General features: G+C 36.2%; 1 long non-coding RNA gene across 3 annotated transcripts; it reads right to left on the bottom strand.

Annotated features, from left to right (window-relative positions):
• Window positions 1-9,514: 9,514 nt before the first annotated feature.
• Window positions 9,515-11,908, bottom strand: LOC122818516 (uncharacterized). 3 transcript variants are annotated; one of them, XR_007763728.1, is made up of 3 exons: window positions 10,151-11,880; window positions 9,957-10,077; window positions 9,515-9,895 (listed from the first exon to the last, which is right to left on the bottom strand). It is a non-coding gene; the product is annotated as an uncharacterized LOC122818516 (long non-coding RNA). The 3 variants fall into 3 exon arrangements; XR_006367998.2 differs by having other exon boundaries at window positions 9,957-11,908; XR_007763727.1 differs by having other exon boundaries at window positions 9,961-11,908.
• Window positions 11,909-14,447: the final 2,539 nt, after the last annotated feature.

The following is a 14,447-nucleotide window of genomic DNA, read 5'->3' as shown; positions in this document are numbered from 1 at the left end:
TATAATTTTAAAACGGTGGTATTTATACAATTCGTGTTTAGAAGGTGTACATAGTATTTCGTAAAAATTTACATATTTATTGGTGAAAAGCGGGGTATTTAACCCCACCAGCGCCAACAGATAAAATTTTCAAAATTTTTACTTTTACAATTTCACCGCTCATTCTGCCAAGCCAACTGATTTTTTAAATGTCTTGTTATGCATTTTTTTTTTTAATTTTTGCCATACCTTTCGATTGATGTAAATCTCAAAACAATCGGACGATCACTGTCAATTTTAATTTCTTAGTGTACGAGTATATATAGTAGTCACCTTCGCACACCCTCCTGGTGCGCTTCGTCAGTACGTGAACTGCTGTCCACACTGATTTGTAGTTTCAATTATTCTGTAGGAAGTAAACCTGAAAATCCGAAACCCAATATTATTCTTGAGTTATTTTCACTTTATACATTCCTAATAATTGTTTGTTTTTTTTTTTATTTGGGTAAGGTATGTCCAAACGACAAGTGTGATACGCTACATGTACAATTTATTGAGCCGATTTCAAAGCAATTTTTCAATTACCAATTATTTAACTTTTTTTCTATATATCAGAAGGTTTCTGCGTCCCAAGTTATGATCGTAAACGTGATTGTCCGGATAACAGTAAAGTTATAGTTGGAGGAAAAGTGTTTGGAGCACGAGTGGTTGCAGAGACACGATCAGCAGTAAGGCGGTAAGATGACACTGAGGTCAAGCAGGATCCACGGACTTTGGCCCTATAAAGGGCCACAGATCTCTGACAGGTGGATAAGTCGATCAAGAGTTTATCTATAAAGAGCACTAAGATATCAAAGTCAAGAAACCAAGTCAACCATTAGGAAGTGAATAACAAGTCAACAATAACAACAAGTCAAGTCGTCGGATGCAACATCGTGGGATGCCTACAAGAAATATAATTGCTACCACCTGGTAAGCCCAGTGGTTACCGGCGAAGTTCCAGAACAGCACCTGAACGAAACCCCGAGTGAGAGAGAACTACACTGCCTGCCAGGAAGGGCGAGCTGTTACCTCTTAAGGCATTCAAGAGGCGTTGTCCAAGCCAAGCCGGGAGTGCTGTTCGTAGACGACTTCAAGAGGCAGATCGGGATAAATCCACTCTCGCAGCAAACACAACCAGCGCCAGGTCAGAGGACATCGGCGGCAGTAAACATCTTCAGCAGTAGCATCACGACAGCTTCACAGAAGTCATCGAGTAGCGCAGTAACACGACGGGCGACAATCAATATGTGGAGGCTAGTCTGCAATAGGCATCTTCAATAATTATATAAATTAAATGAAAATGATATTCTCCCAGAGGATGTAAGCGTGTCCGCGTGCAGCCGTCCAGTTGAAGGGGATATCCAAATGCTGCCCTTAGGGCGCAGATCGACCCCGAGCGGTGGCGGCAACTAAAAAGCGGCCGGGTTGCTGGTCGCTGACAAGTTTGAGGGCGCGTGGGAGTTGTCCCTCGCTGCGGTCACTGTTCCTCAGACGCTGTGTCAGCAGTTTGGCCGGAGCGAGCTGTTGAACGATCGGTCATTGCCTTCGCTCGGTTAACTTAGTTAACTTATATATGAACGTTGATGCACTTCGAACAGTACAAACAAAATGCCCAACGACACCAAGCACGTGCTTGATACGCGCGGGGCCCTTTTATCAATTTGGGCAAAATAATGGGAGTTCGCGAGGAAGATAGAATAGAGACGGGACACAAATGAAAATAAAAGGCACAATTAAGGATGAGGCAAATGAGTTAAAATAATAGTTTTTAATACCGGGATAGAAGTTGAAATGCAAATTAAATGGTAAAGTTTATTATAGTTATTACATAGAACGCGAAAGGGCTCGTGCAGACAAAAATTTAATGTACATCTGGCAAATTTCGTGTTAGTCTAACAGGAACATTGAACGTTAGGCGGTGTAAAAGACCTGCAGAATCAATGACACTTCTTATAAGAATTGGTATAAAAAAGGTACCAAGCATTGTTCTACGATTTACAAGTGTAGGTAAATTAAGGAATTGTAATCTGCTCTGGTAGGAAGGTAGCCTTACGTTTTGATCGCAGTTCAAACTGCGCGGGGCAAATAAGAGAAATGTTTTTTGTACCGGCTCAACACGGTCCATGTGCAGTTGATTTTGTGAATTCCAAACCGACGAACAATATTCCAAAATAGGACGGGCAAGGGAGGTAAATAATAATTTGGTCGTATAAAGATCATCAAATTCTTTTGACCAACGCTTTATAAATCGTTCACTGAATATATACGGTCAAGTAATGTATTTTTAAGAAAGTAAATGATAATCTTAGGAGTACCCCTATAAAAAGTGATAGCGTTGCATTTATGACAGTTCAAATTTAAAGAATGTACTCACACCATCCATGAAAACAATCAATATCTGACTGTAAGTAAAATCCCGACGCTATATAATTATATAATAAACAAAGCTTAACATCATCAGCATACATTAGTACACGAGAATGTGTTATGATTGAGGGAAGATCGTTAATAAACAAAGTAAACAGCAAAAGGCCCAAATGACTACGTGGAGGCACTCCAGATGTCACGTAAATCAATTTTGAAACAGCATTCTTGAATATAACCCTCTGAGTTCTACCACTCAAGTAACATGAAATCCAAGATAATAGATTGTTTTTTTTTTCATGTTTTGCTATTTATTTATTGAATTTTCTCCCTTTGGATACTAACAATAAGTGTATCAAATCTTAAAATAATTATTATTAAAATAATTAATCTAACAGTCGTATGGCTTGGGAGGTCGTTGCGTTGTAGACGGGATCGGCTGGAAACCCAAGTCAATCCTCTTGCGAGGCGATTGGGGTGCAGAGAGTTTTTTATTGTAGGACGCTTTTTGTTTGTCTATTTCATCTTTGACGGTAAGAATGCCTAGGTCCCTGTGGATAGTTCGCAGGATCTTCGATTGAACGCGCTGTCTATGTTGGAGGACAGAATTAATAGTGGGATAAAGAGGGAGGGAATACTTGAAAAGAAGAGTGCTGCCTAAATGGAATGGCAACAGCTGATGTATGTGTGTCGGTGTCAGCAGCGATGATGTTATTTGCCGCTGACATTGCCCACCCTACCATGATCACCGCAACCGCATAACCTGACAGAGGTTGGTGACACACGCCTAACTCCTAACCATCTTCATTGATGCAAGCTTCCATTAGTAAAGAAATTTAGCAATTCTTGTTTATAATAGGTTAAATATATATATATATATATATACAAAGTTGTGTATCATATAAAGTTGTATGCTAAAGTCATATCGAATCAAATAAAGGCTATCCAAATTTGAACATTAGTTTTGATTATTAAATTTAACTGAGCAAGTATTTAATCGAAAGGGAATTTCTTGTATAACTTTAAGAACATTGGAATATTATTATAAACAGTCAATAAAAATAGCATGACGACCGGAGCCGATCACTTACCCACCTTATCCAACGTTGAAAGCGCTTTCAATTTGTTGTATTATTGGCTGTAATTTTGTTTATAAATTGTAAAACTGCATTTCAATTGACTATAGAAAGAATTGGGAAAAAGACTTCCAGGGGCTCAAACACTTGCTCTCATTTCGAGATTGCTTACTGCATTACAAATTATTTGATTTTACTAGTATTTGGGATAGTTTAAATTACTTTACTTCTTTAACTTTAGTTTAAATTTACTTTTACTTTAAATTTAGTTGCTTAATTTAATTTTAAGTTTATAGGAATTCAAAGATTTTAAATTTAAATTATGTTGCTTTAATTTGCCCACTTGTGCACTTTCAGTAGAGGGCTGCACTGTTGTGTGTATGTATTTGTGATACAGGGTGCTCTGAGAAAAGCTGATAAAACTGCCGACGATCCCGATGGTGCTCTTTATGGACTTATATATGAACACGTTGATGCGCTTTAGAGACTTTTTCCAGGAAAACTGGAGCCAAGGGAAGGAGTATCTCGACTTCCAAGAATTTTCCTCGACGCTGACGATCACGTTGTTGCGCTTTAGGGACTTTTTCCAGGTAAACTGGAACCACTAGAAGGAGTGCCTCGACTTCCAAGAATTTTCCACAATGCTGACGATCACGTTGTTGCGCTTTAGGGACTTTTTTCTAGGAAAACAGGAACCACCAGAAGGAGTATCTCGATTTCCCAGAATTCTCTTTGTTTATTCAACGGCAAGGTTGCCGTGGTTGACTGGTGAAAGAAAACCTTCAAAAATTCTGGGGATGTCTGATATTTTTCACGATTTTGGCTTTGGTAGAAATCTGGGTTTGGTTCAAACAATATGTTTAAGCGAGAACGATCCTCACACGGCCAAAGCTCAAAACGGAAAAGAGCGAAAAATCGAGATGCACCAGTCAGCAAGTTTGGCTATTGAAAATTGTGGGAAGAGAGTTGCTTAGGAATACCTACCGAACGAGTCTTTTTAGTGTTGGAAATTGGGAAAATTTATGAACTTTGCTCTGCCATTTTAATATTTGGCGGCAACTTCAAATCCGGGCGGAATTTTTAAATTGTGGTGGAAAATTTAAAAGTTGACAATATAAACAACAAGCGACCTACACGTTCGTGGGAATATCCGCTGTGTATAGGAGGAACAGAGTAATCACTACCTTTGATAATGTAGTCGTCAGATGTTGCTGCGTTGCACCTTACTGCGAATAGTTTGTTCTATAGATACGACTCGTTTTTACGAACGAGATTATATTCTTATTTTGGACCAATTTAAAAAACATTTCCATTAAATTGTGGAGTTTTCCAGATAACATTTTTCGACTTCGTTAGGTATCAGGATCGTTCAAGAGAACAACTTGAACACTGACTACCAATCCATCAGTAATCAGTTATCATGTTGCTCTACTAAACTAGGCCAATGCTAATGTCGAGTGTCTCGACAGATACCCGAAACTCCGTTTTTATACCTTTGCAGAGGTTATAATAATTTCAGTCATAAGTTTACAACGCAGTGAAGGAGAAGTTTCCGACGACATAAAGTATATATATTCTTGATCAGCGTCACAAGACGAGTCGATCTAGCCATGTCCGTCTGTCCGTCCGTTTCTACGCAAACTAGTCTCTCAGTTTTAAAGCTATCGGGCTGAGATTTTTCCAAAAGTCTTCTTTCTATTGCAGGTAGTATATAAGTCGGAACCAGCCGGTTTGGACAACTATATCTTATAGCTCCAATAGAAACTATAGGGGAAACAATTAAAATTATATCTTTCGTGTTTTTTAACATATACCTTTATAAGCTTGGATATAACATTTTTAAATTAGTTCTGAATTTCGAATAAAATTTTATCAAAATCGGATGACTATATCATATAGCTGTCATAGCAACGATCAGATAATTGGTGGGAAATAAAGTGAAACAAATTATAGCTCTGGGGCTTTTTGACATATATATAGGAACAATCGAAAAATTAGTGGTAAAATAATATTGAAAAATTATATCTTCGGTGTTTTTTAACTTATAACCACCTACGCTTGGAAATAACATTTTTTATTTGGTTTTAATTTTGAAATAAATTTTATCAAAATCGAACGACTATATCATAAAGCTGCATAGGAACGATCGGAAAATTAATAGGAAAACATGAAATAAAAATTATATCTTTCGTGTTTTTTAACGTATAACCTTATGAGCTTGAAAATAACATTTTTTAATTAGTTCTGAATTTCGAAATAAATTTTATTCAAATCGGACGACTATATCATATAGCTGTCGTAGCAACGATTGGATAATTGGTGGGAAATAAAGTGAAATAAATTATAGCTTTGGGGCTTTTTGACATATTATCTTATAATATTGGGAATATACATTTTTATATTTTTAAGAATTTCGAATTCAATTTTATAAAATTATTGATTATTTTTTATAATTGCAAGGGTATACAAACTTCCGCTTGCCGAAGTTAACTTCCTTTCTTGTTTTTAAATAAAATCTGGAATCTGTCCGCCCTAAATAAAAGTCCCACGGGTCAATACTAATATGATTCGAGACCAAGCCTATTCACTTGGAGTTACAACTCGTCACGACATGGGTTCAGGGGAAAAAACCGTCGGGCAGATTTTATCAATTTGTTTGCCAATAAAAGTCTATTCTTTTTCGAACTTTTTATATATTTTTTTAATTAGTTAAATCGCTTTAAAAAAATAGTTAAAAACCAAATATTTAAGAACGGCACCGCTATGATCCTATAAGGTGGCGGAAAATGACACGAAGTCAAAATGTTAAGTTGTCGGGCATGATCCAGGCCTTTAAATTTAAAGAAAAACAAAAAAAAAAGTTAACTTCGGCAAGCCGAAGTTTGTATATCATAATCAAAGACGCTGATCAAGAATATATATACTTTATGGGGTCGGAAACGTCTCCTTCAATGCGATGAAAACTTCTGACTGTAATTATTATACCCTCTGCAAGGGTATAAAGACAGCATTTCCATAATGAATATTTCAGCTTCAAACCTGCCAATAAACTTAAAAACAAGAAATAAAGCGGGCTCAGACACACACAATATGGGAAACTTAGGTTTATGACTTTTACATAAAGACTCTTTTGGTGCATGAAAAAGAAATGAGAGCCGCGCACTTGCGCGGAAAAAAACAAACAAAACGACGACATGTCTTCCCTAAAAAATGCGGGTGAAGGCAAACAGGCCGAGCAATTAAAGTGACTACCTTTTGCACACCCATTCATTTTAAATAATAATATATAAAGTTTATAAGTTTATTGTTAATAATTTATTAATAAGTGAATTTGCACAGTCGAACATGTCCATAAATAATTTGCTTCTATGTGCAACGGAACATGCATAGACAAGCGGAACATGCCAATAAAACAGAACAACACGGATTAGCGAAACCGTTGTGGTTGCTTGTTGTTTTTCTTTTTTCGTCTTTTTTACTTGCGTAATTGAAGGATTTAGACTAAAGTTTACCAAAAAACTGTTTTTTAATTATCATTGGTGATTTATAACCAGCAAATAAATATTGTAAAGCGACACCTACCGGCTATTTTATTAAATGTTATTTGGGCGGCAGACAGTTTTAAGCGTTTTTTGTGGGCGTTAGCGCGGGCGTGACACCCCGCTGAAACAAACTTGCGCTGCGCAGGAAGCTTAGAAGCTCTTATTGTTCCCGAAATCTTAGAGAAATGGCCTGATCGACTCGGCCAGTTAACCTGATCAAAAATATATTATCGTTTTGGTGTCGGAATAGCTTCCTACCGCCTGTTACATACATTCCCACGCATATAGGAACCAAATTATATACAAACTGCGCAACAAATTTAAAGAAAAGTGGTTCTTTTTCAACTAAAATTTAATGATTTTGTTAATGTGACTATAACAAACTTAACGATATGATTTCTCGTTATAGTTGGAGAGACTTGTACAATTGTATAGACATTGAAAGTGTCACAGAACTATTCTATGTAGTGTGAAAAAAAAGAACTAAAAGCATTAAATCAAGCACTGAAATACAAAATTGGGTAAGCCGTAGGATTTTTCGAAATATTTGGTATCTAAATCGAAGTACATTAAAATTTTCATATCATCCGAAACAGTTTTACAACTTAGTTAATACAAAGCGTAAGTCATCGGCATTGTCTTCATCAGTACGTCTTAGCATTGCATCAACGGATTCTGAAATTGCTGATTTATTTGCTGAGTTTTTCCAAATTACTTATAGTTCAACCGCTTGGTCAAATTCTAACTATCCCAATCCCTTAAATAGGGCAGAATGTATTTTTACCCCTGTAATTACCGAAGGCTCTCTTCTTCTTCCGGTCCAGATGGACTCCCTGGATGTGTGCTTAAGATTTTGTGCGTCAACCATTTGTAAACAAATTCTTAAAATTTTTTATTTGACTATTTTATCATGAGTTTTTCCTACTATCTGGAAGGATTCTTTTATAAAAAGGGTGCGAAGGTGGATGCCTAGAATTATAGAGGTATTTCTAAATTGCCTGCAACTCAAGCATTTGAATGTATTATCAATTCTCATTTGCAACATTTATGTTCCTCTCTTATATCACCGTGTCAGGATGATTTTGTTAGGCGAAGTTCGACCACCACCAACCTTCTAACGGTCATCTATTGTAATAAATGGACTTAAAAAAAATGAAGACTGACTTTATACTCTATATTCAGATTTTAGAAATGGCCTTTACCAAAACATTCAAATTAGATCAGCTTGGGTTTGTTGGTAACCTATTAACTTAGATTTCAAGTTACTTGAATGGAAGTACTCAAAGGGTTATATTCAAGAATGCTGTTTCAAAATAGATCTACGTGACATCTGGAGTGCCTCAGGGTTGTTATTTGGGCCCTTTGCGGTTACTTTGTTTATTAACGATCTTCCCTCAATCATAACAAATTCTCGTGTACTTTATATATGTTTTATATACTATATGTATGTATAATGTATGCTGATGATATTAAGCTTTGTTTATCATATAATGATATAGGGTCGGAATTTAACTTAACACATATTTATTGTTTTCATGGACGGTCTGAGTACAACCTTTTATATTTGAACTGCCTTAAATGCAACGTTGTGACTTTTTATAGGGGTACTCCTAAAAGTAAGAGTTTAAATGGTAGTTACCCGCTCACCCACACATAACTTTGTTGTTGGAATATCATTAACATACACTCCCCTAGCTTACTCACCCCCGCTAACTCACTGACGCTCTCTAACTATCTATGTGCACTGTGGAATTTGTGAATATCGTAATATTGGCTGTTGTTGAAAGTTGTTGATTTCAGCTGGACAACAGAACATTCCGTGCTATTCGTGCGAAAATATTTGTCATCCCAAACGGCAAAAACGCTTTAAACTGTCTGCCGCCCACATAACATAAACCAAAATAGCCAGTAGGCGGCTCTTAAAAATATTTCTTTGCTGCTTGTAAATCTCCATTTTTCTTTTGCTCCCTCAAGCTGAATAACAGGTGTCTGATAGTCGAGCACTTGACTATAGCGTTCTTCATTGTTTTTAAATATAATCTGGAATCTGTCCGCCCGATCCGGTATAGGAATAGCTTACAAATAACCTCAATGGCAGAGTTTGGAAGTTCAATTAACATTTTTGGGGTTATTTAATCACCGCCAGGGGACTATTTCGTATTCAGTTCCCCAATGAATTTCGCGATCTTCCTTGGCAGAAACAATGTTGGTAGGGTAAGTTTTTTAATGTACCGCAGCTGTACATTTTCTGTTTCCTTCTTTAGAGCTCGATTTAGTGTGCGAGTGGCTTCCTTAAGTCGTTGTTTTGATGACGACAATCTGTTGGTTTGCCAAGCACGTCGCAGGTGCCTGGACTTTCTAGGACTATGCGTTATATTTGCACATTTGTTTTCGATGTTAAAGTGAGGGGTTAATTTGATGTATAAGCCTACATACTAGCCTGAAGGAGTGATCTATAGTTTGTGTGCTTTGAATAAGAGTATTAGCACTGGCGAATGGTTTGACAACAGGTCGGAGGTTGTGGGGGTTTCCTTTATTGGCAGGGCAGTTAGCCGAATTGTGGAAGTCTCCACAAGCTACACAGACTGTTCGAAGTGAACAGTAATCCCTGGAGTGTCCATACTTCTTACAATTTGTGCATTGCACTGGGCCGTTTAATTTAAGTGACTCTTACACGTTAATTCTTAGTATTGCAGGTTATAAATGTACACCAACATTTCATTTTTCTTTAAGACTCTGCTGTCTGGCTCCAGCTCGACCTTGAAGAGTGGTTGCGGCTCTTTTCTTCTTTTTCCTTGAGAGCATCGATTCCTTTAAGTACAACTTGCAGGCCCTTCCTAGTTTTTGTTCAGATGTTCTAATTCAGTTTCTGCTAGAAGCGCAAATCTATTGCTGTTGGATTTTTCCGGTAATTTATTTTCTATTTGGACACGGTTTATTTTTGATTTGTTACCTACTGCGGCATTCTCCGGGCTGAGTTTACACTTGGTATGGATGCACCGGTCTAGTCCGGTCTTTATGGCCGGACCCGCTTGCTGAGTTTTGTTTTGGTTTTGATTTGTTGGCTTTTGTTGCTGTTGTATTTAGAGATGCGGTTACAGTTCATTCCGAACTAATAGCGTTATCTGTGGTCGTTGTCGGTTTTACCGTTGCAAGTCGAAACTGATGGTGGGGGCTCCACGCCGTACTCCGACGGGTAGCCCTAAGTAGGCATGGTGAGCAAGATCGTGCTCTTTGGCTAAAGTAGGGTTGTTTTTTGCACTTCGTTGGAGGTAATTGACCGCAATTGATCAGAGCTTACATTACAAGAGAAGTATGCGTTGTTTTTTTTGTACTGAGAGCAGTCTCTCGTCTTACTCGGTGTGTGTGAACGTCGTTTTGACTCATTGTAATCGAGGTTTATTTAGTAAGAGTTTTAGGTTTTATGTTTTATATTAGGTTTTTTTTAACCAGTCACTGCACTCTTATGATTTTTTTTTTATATATATCACTAATTTATATAACACTGTAAAACAATTTGTTATTAATTTCTTGAAAGTCTTTTTTGATATCTTCGGCACTGTAGTACCCTATTCAGACAGAGGGGGTTTTCGCTTTATCGACAAATTCCATTTTTTTCAAAAAGAAATACTCGTTAGAAAAGAGAACAGATATAAAGTGGCTACAACTCGTAGCCGTAAATGGCAAATCGATTCAGTGATCCAGTGATTCACTCATTATTTTTCAAGCAGTTTAGGTGATTTGTGTTTTTGGGATTTCGTGCATTGAAATGCATTTTAACTGCAAAGGTGCTTTTTTAAGAAATTATTGTTGGTGCAGGCTTATTAAGCCTCCAATCGGCTCGAAACCAAGTAATTGATTTCATCTTGAAGATGAATATTGCTATTCTCTTTTATAAGGGGATGATGATTAAAATGCGCCTAAATTGCTGTTTCAAAAATGGATGTAGATAAAGAACAGTATGCGAGGAATGTTTTATTTATAATACATAGAGAAAAATTTATTTCACTACGCTTGCCAGAATGGAAATCCAATCAACGATTAATTTTTTCATAGCTGTGGAAAAATCGTTGTCAACAGAAAATCCGCTTAAAGGTGTGCGCACACTGGGGCGGTGCGGCTCCTCGCTGTTTTTATCGTGTAGAGAAGTTTGCATGTAATTATATGAAAGCCCGCACGCCGATGCCGCACGTCACGATCCGACAGAAGGCGATACCGCGTGAATGCTTTAAGCGGCGTTTGCCGCGCCGATATCTTGTATTCTCGGAATTTTCCGGCTGTTATCGACAATTGTCGGGGCATCAGATTACGAATTCCGCTTCAGCTGTGTATTCAGCATTCTAGTATTCAATATTTTTGACAAGTTCAGAACATATTTTGTTTTTTGCCGTGTTGTAAATCTGTTTTAGAGCGGAATAAATGTGTACTAAAATCGACCTGTATAAAATAAATGTTTTGTTGAAAGACGGCCAAGGAGCCTTCGAACGGCTTGAAATCCAGCAGGGGATATGTCATGCAAAAAAGGGGGCCAAGAAAAATGTTTTTGTGTTATATATTTTTTTTTAAATTTGAATTTTTTCTTAAATTTTATATTTTTAATTAAAAAAACTTTTTTTAATTAATTTCTTTAAAGAGTTTTGCATGTTTTCCTTTTTTCCTAATATGATTTTTCTAAGTTTTGGAATGTCACTTAATGTATTTAAAAACAATCATATAAAATAAAATCTTAATTCTACGGATAAGAAGTTGTGTTTCTTTTATTTCTTAGGGGTTTTGTTGTTACGCACATTTATATTTTTTTTTATTTTGTGTTTGACATTAGCTGAAGCGAAAACTTCTTTTGTGCGAATAGGATATAAATGACATTAGAGACATTAAAGTTACCTTTGTCACAACCGCTTCAAATTTCTGTTGCAATTTTAAGCTGATTTCTGTTAATAATGATTTTTTCATTGCTATGAATTTTACATTTTAAACGGTTTTTTTTTGCAAGGAACTATTTATTTCAAAGATACCGGGATAAAACTTTGACAATATTTTTTTTGTGTACTTTTAGGCAACCTCTATATGAAAATGGATCGGATCGAACATACATATCCTAAAGCTGCCCCATAATTTTTTATTTTCTTTAGATAAAAGATTAGTTGATTAGTAATTTTAATGTTTAAAATAATTATTTTCAATTGTGTTGAAATTGGATAATAATTTTAATAAAGCTCCCATTGGAACAATCTGCAACTTACCCACCCACGCAGGTTCACTAGCCGCTTTAATGAATAAGGCTACGTTGATGCCTTCAGATGTAGCTAAATCTGAAGCTGAGTTCTTAGGAATCTTTTTTCTCTTGTCTGGTGGTTCAGAAATGGACGCCCGACCGACTTTAAGAATTTTGAAACTCTGATGGCTGTTTCGGTTTGAAGCCAACTAGTATGACCCACTAAAGTAACTTCAAACTCTTTTTGCATTCTATAATTGGCGTAAAACAGCTCTTTAAACAGCTGTTATGTTAACAGTGGAGCTTGGGCTAACCAAAGTGGTTAAATGTCCCATAATGTAAGACTTGGTAAGAAAAGAACTCAATGCAAGGTAAAATTAAATTAACATTTTTTAGGGTCCAGGAATCTGCGTGCCAAGTCTGACTGTTCTAGCTTTTATAGTTTCCGATGTCACAGCGTTCATTCGGCCAGACGGACGGACGGAAGTGTCTAGATCGACTCGGCTAGTGATCCTGACCAAGAATATATGTACTTTATGGGGTCGGAAACGTTTCCTTCTGTCTGCTAGATACTTTCCGACGAATCTAGGATACCCTTTTAGTCTATGAGTCACGGGTATATTTATAACTCAACCTTTTTGTGGTAGGTTGTACATTGCTGCTTTCGTGTATATATGAGGAAAGTATAGATAAGGAATAATAAAATTGTTATTAAAAAGCCATAAAGTAAGTTAAATTTTATACAGGGTCCCACCCTTTGAATTTTAAGTGTCAACTATTGCTGAGCGCAAAGGTGAAGTTGCGGTGGCAACCGATATCGTTTTTACGAACAAGATTATATTTTTTTTTGACCAATTTAAAAAACATTTCCATTGCAATGTGGAGTTTTCTAGATAACATTTTTCGACTTCGTTAGATATCAGGATCGTTCAAGAGAACAACTTGATCACTGACTACCAATCCATCAGTAATCAGTTATCATGTTGCTCTGCTAAACTCGGCCAATGCTAATGTCGAGTGTCTCGACAGATACCCGAAACTTCGTTTTTATACCCTTGCAGAGGGTATAATAATTTCGGTCAGAAGTTTGCAACGCAGTGAAGGAAAAGTTTCCGACGACATAAAGTATATATATTCTTGATCAGCGCCACAAGACGAGTCGATCTAGCCATGTCCGTCCGTCTGTCCGTCCGTTTCTACGCAAACTAGTCTCTGAGTTTTAAAGCTATCGGTCTGAAACTTTTCCAAAAGTCTTCCTTCTATTGCAGGTAGTATATAAGTCGGAACCAGCCGGTTTGGACAACTAGCTCCAATAGGAATTATCAGGGGAAAAAATTTAAAAAAAAATTATCTTTCGTGTTTTTTAACATATACCTTTATAAGCATGTATATAACATTTTTAAATTAGTTCTGAATTTCGAATTAAATTTTATCAAAATCGGATGACTATATCATATAGCTGTCATAGCAACGATCAGATAATTGGTGGGCAATAAAGTGAAACAAATTATAGCTCTGGGGCTTTTTGACATATATATAGGAACAATCGAAAAATTAATGGTAAAATAATATTGAAAAATTATATATTTGGTGTTTTTTAACTTATAACCTCCTACGCTTGGAAATAACATTTTTTATTTGGTTTTAATTTTGAAATAAATTTTATCAAAATCGAACGACTATATCATATAGCTGTCATAGGAACGATCGAAAAATTAATAGGAAAACATGAAATAAAAATTATATCTTTCGTGTTTTTTAACGTATAACCTTATGAGCTTGAAAATAACATTTTTTAATTAGTTCTGAATTTCGAAATAAATTTTATTAAAATCGGACGACTATATCATATAGCTGTCGTAGCAACGATCGGATAATTGGTGGGAAATAAAGTGAAACAAATTATATCTTTGGGGCTTTTTGACATATTGTCTTATAATAATGGGAATATACATTTTTATATTTTTAAGAATTTCGAATTCAATTTTATAAAATTATTGATTATTTTTTATAACTGCAAGGGTCGCATTATGCACACGAGTTTCCCTTACCGACCGAAAAAATTTTATTTCACGCTTTTAAGAAATTGTGAAATTTATACCATTGAGGGAACTGCAATTCGACTTTTTTTCGAAACAAAAATAAAAATTTAATACGACATTCTTCGAATGTCTTGCTTAAATGTAATGTTCCTTGGCTAAATACATTTTCACAAAATCATTATTTGGC

Source organism: Drosophila biarmipes, chromosome 3L, assembly GCF_025231255.1.
Source record: "Drosophila biarmipes strain raj3 chromosome 3L, RU_DBia_V1.1, whole genome shotgun sequence".
NCBI classification, from domain to species: domain Eukaryota; kingdom Metazoa; phylum Arthropoda; class Insecta; order Diptera; family Drosophilidae; genus Drosophila; species Drosophila biarmipes.
This window is presented reverse-complemented; position numbering and strand designations above follow the sequence as displayed.